Genomic DNA, 13,271 nt, shown 5'->3' on the forward strand with positions numbered 1-13,271 from the left:
TTGGATTGCCCTTTTATCTCAACCTGGTATGATATTCATTATACTCAATTCACGCTAAGTTGCTATTTTTTATAACATTAATTGTATTTATTACATTTCGTTGTTTATATTTGCAGACAAAAAGGCAAATGGTTTGTTGATTTTTTTTTCACTCTCAACCACTAATAGGAGCTGTATATGGTGCAAACCAACAAACAAACTCTTTTGTTGAACCTACTGGAAACTATTATCAGCTTTTTTTATGGTAATCAATGTACACAATTGATTTAATCTTATCTTGGAGTTTAATTAAATTGATCTTGGAATCCTATTTTGTGTTCTGGATGAGAGCTCTTATCAACAAGAAAGCTATCAATAACTACCTGGTCCTTTATACAACACACAATATCAATAACCACAACATTTTTCCATGTTTGTTCCATCTCCTGCATCTGAAATTCCACCTATATGTAATTATTTTAAAACTTCCATTTTCTCCCTTTAATTTTAACTTGCTTAAAACTTACAATTTACATTTATGTTGTTTTAGACGGGGTTCAATGATCCAAATCCAATTGCAACTCAAGCTGTCCCCAAAATCTTTATTACTACAACTCCACCTATCATGAGAAACGTTGACCAATACCATCAACCCCTGGTCTTCGACTCTCATATATACCCTGTATGTATGCCTATATTATTAATGTTTAGTATATTGTATCTATAAATTTATAATTGTAAGTCTAATGATGCATGCATAATAAATACCAGAGTTTGGTGAATGCTAACCATGGTTACCAAGCGATGTAAAACCTTGCAAACAAATATGGTAAGTTATTATTATTTTGAGCTTACACCCTCCCCAACCCCCAACCCCTATACTGACATAACTTTAATAGGTTTCCTTTCAAAGAGAAAAATCACGACAAAGCCTCCTGAAAAGATGTGAGTTATAACCAATGTAAAGCTATGTTACCATAATACCCTTTTGATACTACTTATCTTTGTGTACTTTATCCATAATGACAATGTATCTACATTTCTTCACCAATAATAACAATATACTTGCATTTGCTATTATTTTTATTAATAATAGCAATGTACTTGCATTTGCTACCAATATGGGCATTGTACTTTTTTGTTGGATATTGGTATTATTGGTAAGGGAATGCAAGTATGTTGCTATTATTAGTAATGAGTTGCAAGTATGTTGTTATTATGTGTACTTTATCTTTTACCCATAACAATATACTTACATTTTTCACTGATAATAACAATATACTTTATTTTTCTTAGGGAAAACTTACTTGAGCTCGGTCAATTGCACGCATCACACACCTTGTTCTTTCTCAAAGCTCTTTATTTTAATTTTTAGAAAAATTATTTTCTTGTAAAAATCTTCCAAACCCTCGATTTGAGTCCAGACACCCCCGAAGGTGTGTCCGAATCCCTCAAACCAAGGCTCTGATACCAAATTGTGACATCCCAAAATTCAAGACCGAAAATTTCATTTTTGATATAACGATTCATAAAAGAATTTATGGAAAACATCATCAACTTATTTCATTTCATAAAAACCATGGATCATATGTCTCAAAAGCATGTCATAAGATAGTAACAATGTCATAGTACAATCCCAAGAATCTCATATGCGGAAAATCGTGTGTGTGATGCGTTGCTACCGTGCCGATTCCTTTCCTTTCGAAGAAGAAGGACCTGAAACAAAAACTAAAAACCATAAGCACAAAGCTTAGTGAGTTCCCCCATCACACCAATACCATAAAACATACATAATGTCTAACATATCCGGGTACTTGACTAACCCTTCGGTCTCTTTCAGCTGGTAACTGCCTAGCATATCAGGGTGTTGGCCTACCCCTTCGATCCTGTCGATCGGTACCTAGCCTAACATATCAGGATGTTGGCCTACCTCTTCTTTCCTTTCGACCGGAACCTCGCCTAGCATATTAGGGTGCTGGCCTACCCCTTCGGTCCTTTCGACCGGTACCGAGGACTATTTACCCCCTACTCTACCACATAGCATCCTAGTGCATAAACATATAAATCATATACTGCCTAGCTTATCTAGGTGTTGACATACACCTTCGGCCCTATCGACCGGTATTGGGGTCTATCTTAGCTCTCCTACTACTATCACATAACATCATATCATACTAGCACATAAAGCATAACAGATAGTAACATACCATATAATTATCACAACGATAATTATCTCTGGATCCAAGGCTTCTTCCTTCAATCAAGCACTTCTAGCTTCCACTCCTTCAAGGAAATACCAAAGAATCACTCTCTTTTCACTAGCATACACTCAAAAGGCTCAAGGTTACGAATTAGGGTTTTACTGGACTGAGGGAGGCCACAATGAAGTGTTATGGTGCTTAAATAGGGTACAAACCATGAAAATTAGGGTTTCACTCTGGCAACCCTACTCAACTCGTCGAGTAGACTTCAAGTTCCGCGTCCAAAAATCCGTTTCTACTCGACGAGTTTGGGGTCTCCAACTTGTTTCGTCCCTTTGCAAAAATGAATAGTTTGGTTTAAAATACATACAAGGATGCAGGGGTTACAAATATTCTATTAAAATAATTCATGTATATTTAAAAAAAAACGGTAATTTTTTTTATTATGTTATTATTATTATTATTATTATTATTATTATTATTATTATTTTGATAAATACAAGGATGAAAATAATAATTAAAAAAGGAAATTTTGAATTTTTCCTTTTATTTTTCATTTTAGATTTATTTATTTTTATTTATTGATCTACACGATGAGTGGCTACGATCACGTCCACATGTCTCACAAAATTAACATGGTCTGAAATGAACCTCGACATATATATATATATATATATATATATATATATATATATATATATATATATATATATATATATATATATATATATATATATATATATATAGGCTTAGGTTATTATATTGTAACTAATTATTGTGCGGATACCGTATGCTATGAGAATTACAAAGAGAATAAGTTGTTTAGCAATGTCAATATGTTCAATCTTACATAACTATTGTCATTAACACACATTCTCACAAATTAAATCGTCTATAAGGTTATTATACACTTATTATTATTATTCTCATTTCTGTGAGAATGTTTATTGGGTCATATCTGTCAGAATGAAAATGAGTGAAAAACGATGTGTGAGAACAAAAATAAATAATAATTATCGAGAATGCATGAAAATGGCGAAATTTTTGTAAGGTTGAACGTATTCGCATCGCTAAACAACTTATTCTCTTACTAATTCTCATAGCATACGACATTCGCATAATAATTAGTTAGAATACTTGAACCTAGTTCTCTCTTTCTCTCTCTCTCTCTCTCGCTCTCTTTCTCTCGATATATATATATATATATATATATATATATATATATATATATATATATATATATATATATATATATATATATATAGCGAAATTAGGGAAAAGAATTTCATCAAACAAAGACTAAAGAAAGAAATGATAAAACGATAATCATACTTAAGATTAAATAGAAATGTGTTAGTGAGTAGTTATTATTCATCCCTTAGCCTAATTAAATTCAGCTAACCCCGAACCTATAATTGTTAATCTTGCATGATTCATGAAGATATGTATAGATCTATACGAGGCTAACACCCCTACCTGCAATTGCTAGCTACAATCCTAGCAAGGTAGCTTTCTTTAGTATAAAAATAATATTATTCGACATCCGATGAAAAGTCGTGCATGGTATATATCGGTCCATAGCGTCAATTATAGGGGCTCAGGGTAATGTTGTTCGGAAAATCTTAATTTAAACTGCCTAGAGGGACGTCTTTAAGTAGTTGTATGATTCAATTAAAAAGGATTCGATAAAAATGATAAAAGTTTAGGATATGTATTATATCCTAAAAGAAAGAAATATTTTTAAAGATAAAAAGATTTGAATTAAATAAAAAAGATAAGTAGAAAACTATAAAAATCTGTGAACTCATTAACTTTATGTTGACGTTTTAAAAATACATGTATTCTCATGGAAATGAGTATGAAAAGTAGCCGTGGAATGAAGGAAGTCATCAAGGAAGACGTTAGAAGTTATTTATGTTTGGACTATGTTTAGTTTATGATTAAGAGTATGCTGGAACTATCGAAAAACGTAACCCTTAAATAATTTATAACAAATAAAAGTATTGTTTATGCTATATTTTGTGTATTGTTCAATATACATGTCACCGTGATCTAATGTCCCTACGTCGCACATCCCAGAGTTTTCGCCGCCGGCCGGAGCTATGACCATTTTTTATTTATTAGAAATGACTTAGTTCATTAATAATAAAATATAATATAAAGAGTAAACTATAGTTTAGTTCCTATGTTTGACACTTTTCCGCAATTTTTATCTAAGTTTTGAAAAATATATATATATATATATATATATATATATATATATATATATATATATATATATATATATATATATATATATATATATATATATATATATATATATATATATATATATATATATTGTTTATTGTTTTAAAATGCATCATAGTTAGTCCCTTAGAACATCCATTATGGTGAGTTTAATATGAGAGTGTCTAGTTGTCATTCAATGAATGAAACTCTACCATAATGAGATGACACCTTAGCATTCAATGGATTTGGAGTTTGATGACCATTGAACTCTTCAATGGGAAAAAATAAAGTTTTCTAATCTTAGATACATACTATAAATTAGTTTTTATAACTTTTTATTGAACTTTGTAGAGTTGAATGCATTGTAGGAAAAAATTGATTGAGTTGTATGGAATGTAGAAAAATGATGTGGCAATTCATTAAACTCTATGGAGTTCAATGCATTGTGTATGCCCTTAGTAAGTTAATGTCAACCCCCTCTACTAAATGTTTGTAAAAGATGAGATTGTCCTCAAACCAAATTAGTAAAACCTATAAACTAAAGGACCCAAATTTTCTACATATTCATTTTCAATAAAAATTTGTATTTTGTTCAGACTTATATCCTAAAATATCTCAATCATCTATAACACTCTTAATTTCATAGACCAACAACAACCTCCCACCATTTCATCCTCCTGTGTTATAGACAACTACGTTCTCTACTTCCATCAATAGACACCACCTCCACCTCCACCTCCGTAGCCTAATTTCTCTCGTTGGCCACACTCTCTCTATGGTTCCAAAAAGACCAACCAATGACGCCTCCTTCACCCCTCACCTCTAGTTACCACTCTCGCCTATATAGTTTCTCCAACAATAGACTGTTAGATATTTATGGGACCAAAACTCAATCTTAGTTATTCATATTCAAAGATCATAATGAAATCAAGTATGTAATCGTTCTTTCATGTGTAAGTTTTCTTTTAACCAGATTCAAGAATAAAGATCCAAAGTTTATGCTTCAGCGTTTATGTTTTAGTTATCAAACTTATCCAACAATTGGTATCAAAACCTTTTCGAAAATGATATTAGAAATCTTTTTGTTTGTTATAAGATAATTGGTTTGAAAGTTTCAAGATCTCCAAAGTTTCTTTTTCTCAAGCTTTCATAAGCTATATCATACCTATTTAAGCAAAATGAAAGTTTGAAATTTCCTTTGATAATTTTCGTCTGCTTTTCTTTTGAATACGTTGAAATTTAAACAAAATTCAACCATAATGGTGTGTTCGTGTGTGTATGCATTGATATTATGTGTGTATGCATTGATGTTATTTGTCAAAAGTACATCCAATCTTCATGAAAGTACTAGCTCTATTAATAAAGAAATCCTAACCCACAGTAAATATATAGTTGTTTATTGATTGGGTTAATCGTACCGTGAAAAGAAAGGCATAAGTATTTTATATTACCACGTCGATTTTGAACAGTGACTTGTATCATCGTCTCTTTTCATCATATGTACTGTCAATTAAAAAAAAACTAAATTTCTTCATGAAACTTAGCCCCGTGACCACCATGATTAATGTTATCCAATTTAATATTTGTATTTTTGGATAACTCATATCAAATTTTGGTGTACTAATTTGTGAAAATATGCATATATAACGTAATTACATAGCCACATAAATTGAATTTTGCTATGTAATGTTAATAATATATATTGTTTGTGTTTATGTATTTCACTTAATGTGTTTATATGGACAATATTGTCTTTCTTTTGATCTTGCCATAAAATTAAATTAAAGGATACTATTGTGGATTTTATGTTCCACAAATTTTGAAAAAATAATATTTTAGATTCATGTTGGCTTTTTTAAGTGGTTAGTAATACACAGTTTAAGTTACTACGCCCATCTAAAAAAAATAATAATAATAATAAAACCATGAGATAATTAGATGCCTTAATGGTTGTCATCCCATTAAAGTTATTACACACATAACTCAAGATATTACTTGTCAAATATACATTTTTACTGAAAGGATATTTATTATGTATATGTTATCCAACTGGAAATTTGATCTTTTGAGTATTAAGTAAGATGAAATTAGAATTTCCTTTTTATTTTCGTTTGCAACTTAATTTAAGTCTCGCAAACGTTGTATGAAATCATTTTATTAAATTGGTTATTTTAATATGGTCATCTTGTATGATAATGTTTTTCATTGTATTATCAAATTTTGGTTTCATGAAAACATGCGATAGCATTTATGGAAATTTATAAATGTATTTTGGGTTATTGATAAATTTCATTTGACATATTATTTATTTTAAGGATAAATTAATTGACACAATATATCGCCAAAGTGATCTCTTTGTGAAAATTAATTTACAAAAAACTTAAATTTTATGGTTTGTGTTTATTAATGCGGGTATTAGCCGACCCAAATGTAGATTAATATTTGACCTGATAAACACATGTTTGATGATAAATATGTGACAACTTTTAGGTTACATGTCATTAATAGGTCAATCCAAAGAGGAGCTTATTAATTGATATGATATATTGTCAAATTTTATTATTAAAATTTATAGTTTATGTGTTTATTAATACGGGTATTAGCTGACCCAAAGGTAGACTAATATTTGGCCGAATAAACATATATGTGGTGATAAACATGTAATGATTTTTTTTTTGGTTCAATGTAATTAATAAGTCAATTCAAAGAGGGGCTTGTTAATTGACATGATTAATTGTTAATGTTTATCTCTAAAACAAGGATATCTCTTGCTAGTTAGTATTACTGTCCAAAGACTTGATATTAATATTATGTTGATACTTTGTAAAGATGTCATAAATTGAATTTATAGATTGCAGTTTATGGATTAATGAGCATAAAAATAGATTTGCTTATGTTTGAATTATGGTATTATATCTGCTAACATTGATCACATATATGATTTAAGTACTCAGTGAGATTAATTTTAAGGAATGGAATAAGGGCATTATGTTAGTTCTCAATTGCATGTATATTGACCTTGCATTTTGGATAGAGCAACATTTTATGAGGATGTTAAGTTTGGGGGAGAAACAAGGTTAAAACATTGCCCTTAAGGATGAATCAATCTTGATTCCTATTATTGCTTTCGATAGTATGAATCAGTGATCGACAATGTTATTCAATCTCCTATTCTGAATACACAAACTCAATAACCTCAACTTTGGATATCCTCTGCATGGTACCACATTTTCCATCAATTTATTATCTCTTTTGGTTTTGAGGTAAATACAGTAGATGATTTTGTGTATCACAGATTAAATGGGAGTAAATTTATCTTTCTGGTTTTGGGCAGATATCTACGCAATTCAAGTTTGGATCATAAAAAAGCAACAAAATGGATTTTGAGATATCTATATACTATAGGAAATTCAGATGTTTGGGAGATCATTTTTATTATGAATATGATTTTAGTAGATGTAAAAATGGTTACTCATCCATATCAGGATACTTCTACATATTAGCATGATGAGCAATTTCATGGAATAGACTTCGGTAGCTTCTTCCATAATGGCAGTATAATTCGTAGCATGGAATATGGTTGCATAAAATTTGTCACGAGGCTACACATTACTGGTATTGAAAGACCACTAAAGTTGTGATAATAAGTCAGCAATGTTATATTCCAATAACAGAAGTTCTATTAAGTCAAACCATATTGACATCAAGTTTCCTTCTGTTAATACAATAGTGCAAAATGGAAATATATATAACACATATGAACAAACTCCATAAAATTGGATCCGCTCATAAAGGGATTACCTCCCTAGGTCTTTCATGAGCATACTATACATGTTGGTGTGATATTTGGTTTTAGTGGGAGTTTTATGGTGCTTTATGTGTTGTTTAACAACAATTATGTTTTTCTGTACAACATTAAGAATTCAGTTAACTCCAGTATTAGTTGCACTTATTTGAAGTTTGGTCTCACTTCAAGTTAAAAAGGAACTCGTTGGAAATCTATTTAGATTTTAAAACAACACATCATATCTAATCTATGTCGTTAGTTATATATGTATATGTGACTATTGATAGGTTTAGTTACGTAAATAGTAACGAAGACCGCTTTGATCCTATACTATTATGATTAGTGGACGAGATTGTTTAAGGGTACCAATATTATGATAACATTCATTAAAACGCTTATATAATTATACGTATATTTATATATTTGTGGTACAGTGGGAGATTGTTAGATATTTATAGGACCACATCATATATATATATATATATATATATATATATATATATATATATATATATATATATATATGTAATGTTATCATTAAATCTAGTTATTATGGTAAAAATATAAATTGTTGATGGACTGATTTATAGAATATTTACTTATCTTGTAGGTTGAGTTCCCGGTTTGACTCAAGATCCTCAAGATCCCTTCCACATATCAGATTAGGTTTATATCCATCTATAAATACATGTGATAAGGAGAAAATCAATACACACGAAAATTCAGTTAGGATTTGTTGAGGGATTTTAAAGAGAGCTCTTGAGATCAACTGGAAAACCCAACGTGCCTCAAGTCTATGGACGGTTACTAAGGAATAGGTTATATGTTCATGGGTTTGCTGAAGGATTTTAGAGAGAGCTCTTGAGATCATACCCATTTAACAAGTGGTATGACCCACCAATGTGCCTCAAGTATACGGACGATTACTAAGGTCTAAAAACAATGTGACAAAGGAATTATAAGCTGCAAGGGTGTACATGATGTTGTTTTATATGTGTTAGATTTTTGTAATTTGTTTTCTTATTCAAAATAATTATCTAAGCAACAGGTTATATGTTCATGGGTTATTTATGGGTCACTAAAGTTGTAATACATGTATCTGGTCATGCATTAAGTTAGGTTTTTACTATAATGGAATAATGGATAAGGGAATGTTGTTATTAATAAGCCATGTTTGGTTGTAAAATGTAAAGAATGTTGGTTTGTTTTTACGAATTAATGGTTTCACTGATGGGTTATGATCTAATAGTATTAAGCTATGTTTTTGGTTGTCATGAATTGACATTAAATGATTAATTAAAATGATAAACAAGCACTAAGTGACCAAAATGAAGACATCAAATAGGCATTTAGTTACCAAACATGAAAACTATTATAATTGACTGTCAAATGTGGACATGAAACAAGTATTAACTCACTAATATATCGAAAAAAACATTTAAACCATTACAAGACTATCAAATAAGAAAATTAACACCATTAGATTAAACTACATAACATGATAAAAGTTGACATTCACATGCCAAATGTTTTAAGTGAAAGATAATCAACCATGCCATTGTTTGAAACGAACCATTGTCTATGCATACCAAAAAACAAAGATTACGCAAGTCAAATTGATTCACCCTTCCCCTTGGTCATACTCCTCGCTTTTTCATGGTGTATTTCTGATCTGAACTTCCCCTCCCTTTGACCATTACATCTTGCGAAATTGTATCCCTCATTATGGAACTTGCTCCAATAACTATTGAAGATGCACTGGTTTAGATATGTTGATTTTTTCCACATATCGTTATCATTTATTAGATCCACATTTACTATATATATTTCCTTCCATGTTGTCATCCAGTAGCATTGATGTACCCTTACTCTGCTTTCTTAATTGGTTTTCAATTTTGAATCAAATCTCAAATACCACAAATAGCACAATTATGGGGCATACCAATAAATTTCAATTTCCTATGACGATAATAATTATCTCTAATATTCACATTATACTGATCATTTCCTAACCCTACCACTTGATACTTGTCAGTGCCATTAATTACACACCTCAAAAGTCGAGCTCTTCCTTAATTTTTTTTCAAGAAACATTACAGTAATAGGTGTTACTGGACATGTTCATCTTCTATAATTAGGACCAGGTCATCTTCTTCAATTAGGATAATACATTAAGATCAATTTCATCACTAATGCTGATAGGTTCAATAGTTGGAGCTACTAAATTAAGGACTACATTGTGTGGCCTTTTAAATTTCTCATAAGGAATTATGAATTTTCCTTCATGACATGGTTTAACAAAAGCATTATGACTATTAAAGACTAAAAAATGCATTGAGTTTGGAATTAGGTCTCCAAAATTCAACTTCTTAATGTAGGAGCCACTTTCTTTCCTCTTCTTTTTAGTTCTATCTAATTTAGGTGAATGATCGTCCCAATATCTTTAATGACCACTTTCATAGGAGACGCGAACTACATATGCATGTATGTTGACCCAAGCTTAATTTAAATGTGAATCTCCATATGCTTGGCAATATATGTGGACAGCCGTATAATTGTTGGATTAAGGTGTCTAAGCTTATAACTAAATTGGTATATTCTTTTAATTAAAAGCAAAGTACTTTTTAAGTTGCCATCATAACTAGAAATGGTATTAGGAAAGAAAGGAAATGATTTGTTAATATATTATGTTATTAATATATTAATTAGAAATATATAACTGATTTCTTAATTTATTATGTGGCTAATGATCAATAGTTAAATAACTGATTTGTTAATTTATATGATTAGTAAATTAATATGAATTCAATAAGAATTAATTAATTAATTATGATTTTCATTTCACATAAATTAGTTATCACAATACAAAGAGTGAGAAGGCGAAAGGGCAACGAGTTATTAATTTGAGGTTAATTGGAATAAATTAAAGGTGCAAGGGGTGAGCTGTAATTGTTCAATAGTTGTGCAAAAGTGGAAATTCAAGAACCATTCAAAGCATGGAAGGTTTTGGGAGCACTTCTAAGGTTTTTGGAAGCCTCCTGGTTGCAGATAAGGAAAGGAATTGAACTGGGGTTAAATCTATTATTTAATTAATTTAAGTCCGCATTTGTCGGCAAGTTACCTAAACTATAAATAGGACCTATTGACTCATTATTTTCATGCACAACCTTTCTAAGAGGCTTATGAATGACATTTCATTCTTCTTCCTCTCCCTCCTTTTCATTCTAAGGTTTTTAAGGTTTTAGGTGTGAGCCATTAGAGTCATCATACTTTTGGTGCTTGCTTTCTGAAGACTAAAAGGAAAGGTTTCAAGGAATTGTTTATAATAACAATTCAAAAGCTATGTAACCCTAATATTATGATTTTAAATTATGACCTAAGGTTCTTATAGTTTCGTAGTATGTTACTATTATCTGATTTGTAGGTTCTTAATTAGTCATTATCTGTTTTGGTTTAGTTAAAATCCAAATTTTACTTGCCATATATGATTAAAACCCTAATTTTAAGGATAAGGAGATAAACATGGAAACCTAATCTAATTATAAGATAATTGCATGATTATCCTCACGGTTTTAATATTTAATTTAATTAATGATAATCAAAAGATAAATATTAAATCCATTAATTATCTAGAAGATTAGTTAATTTAATTAATAGTTTAATTAAAAGATAAAGATAAATCATTAACTGGTTTAAAAGGATTAATTAGTTAATAGTTAATTTAAAATTAAATTTTAAACCTTTGAGATTTTAAAATGTTTAAAATACGCCTTAGACATATGTATAAGAACTTTAATACTATACGTATAAGATAAATCATTTGAATCTCTCATATGCCTAATTCACGAAGTCATGTTATAAGAGGGGTATAAGGAAACGACATATAAAATGACTGTTGAATAGATGTCTTTTTCACCCACCACTCATTTGTGTGGTGGAGGGTCATTAGCCGAATTTTTTTGATAAGACGTAATCATATTAAAAGTATAATATATAAAGTAAGAAAACCTTTACAAAATCCCACTCTGGTTACTTTAAGAAAAAATGTGAAATTATATGCTAATCCATGAAAACGCACATCGTTTCTTTATGAATCGTTAGTGGAGCGTGCATGGTTAACTGGTAGACTAATGTAAGACTATAAAGATGAAATGATGAAACCACTTGTGTTTATAATTATTGATGGAGCATGTGTGGTTAACCGAATGTCAATGGGAGATTATAAATTAATTGGGGGTATTTGAGCGGGTTTGCATGGCTATTCACATCTTATTGTGATCATCGACATCTCAATCATAATTCGTAAGCACATAATCCAAGATTAAACTTATCATTGATGGTTCAATGAAAATCTCAAGAGTTCTAGGAGTTTCATATGATTTAAATTAATGAAATATTTCTACCTACCTAAAATTGTTTCGTGATATGACTACGACATCCCTCTTCATATTACGAAATGAAGGTATGGATCCTAGCCTTAATTTAAATTTGGGTTAATAATTAAGGAATAAAATCACTAACTTAAATTATCTCTTTTCCCACTTTTAGATGTCTTATGCAGATAGAAATGGTCTTTCTCGGTCTTATGGAAATGCTTTTCCTCAATCCTAGTCTTCCTCATTCAAGTCAAGTTCAAATTGTCTTCCCTTCCTTAGGAATGGTGGAACTGGAAATTGTCTCTTTTCAACTCGTCCACCTCCTCCTGCGACTCTCCCAACGTCACGTTTTCCTCAAGTTGAAAGATATGAAACTACTCATGCCCTATTGGCATGTAAACATCAAGATGGAAATTCTATGTGTGTAGATGTTCTGAAAATGAAATCGTACATTGACAAGTTGGGAAGAATGGGTGTCGTTTTCCCGAAGGAGCAAGTCCCTGATTTGGTTCTTCTGTCGCTTCCAAAGTCATATAGTCAGTTCGTTAAGAACTTTCATATGAGGAATCCCGACATGACTCTAACTAATCTGACCCATATGTTGATACTCGTTGAAGTAGAAATGCTTAAGAACATAACTAAAGCATAAATTCTTCTAGGGCCTAATCCCATGAACTCCATGGACATTGCCAATGG

Source organism: Lactuca sativa, chromosome 6 (genome assembly GCF_002870075.4).
Source record: "Lactuca sativa cultivar Salinas chromosome 6, Lsat_Salinas_v11, whole genome shotgun sequence".
Lineage (NCBI taxonomy): Eukaryota > Viridiplantae > Streptophyta > Magnoliopsida > Asterales > Asteraceae > Lactuca > Lactuca sativa.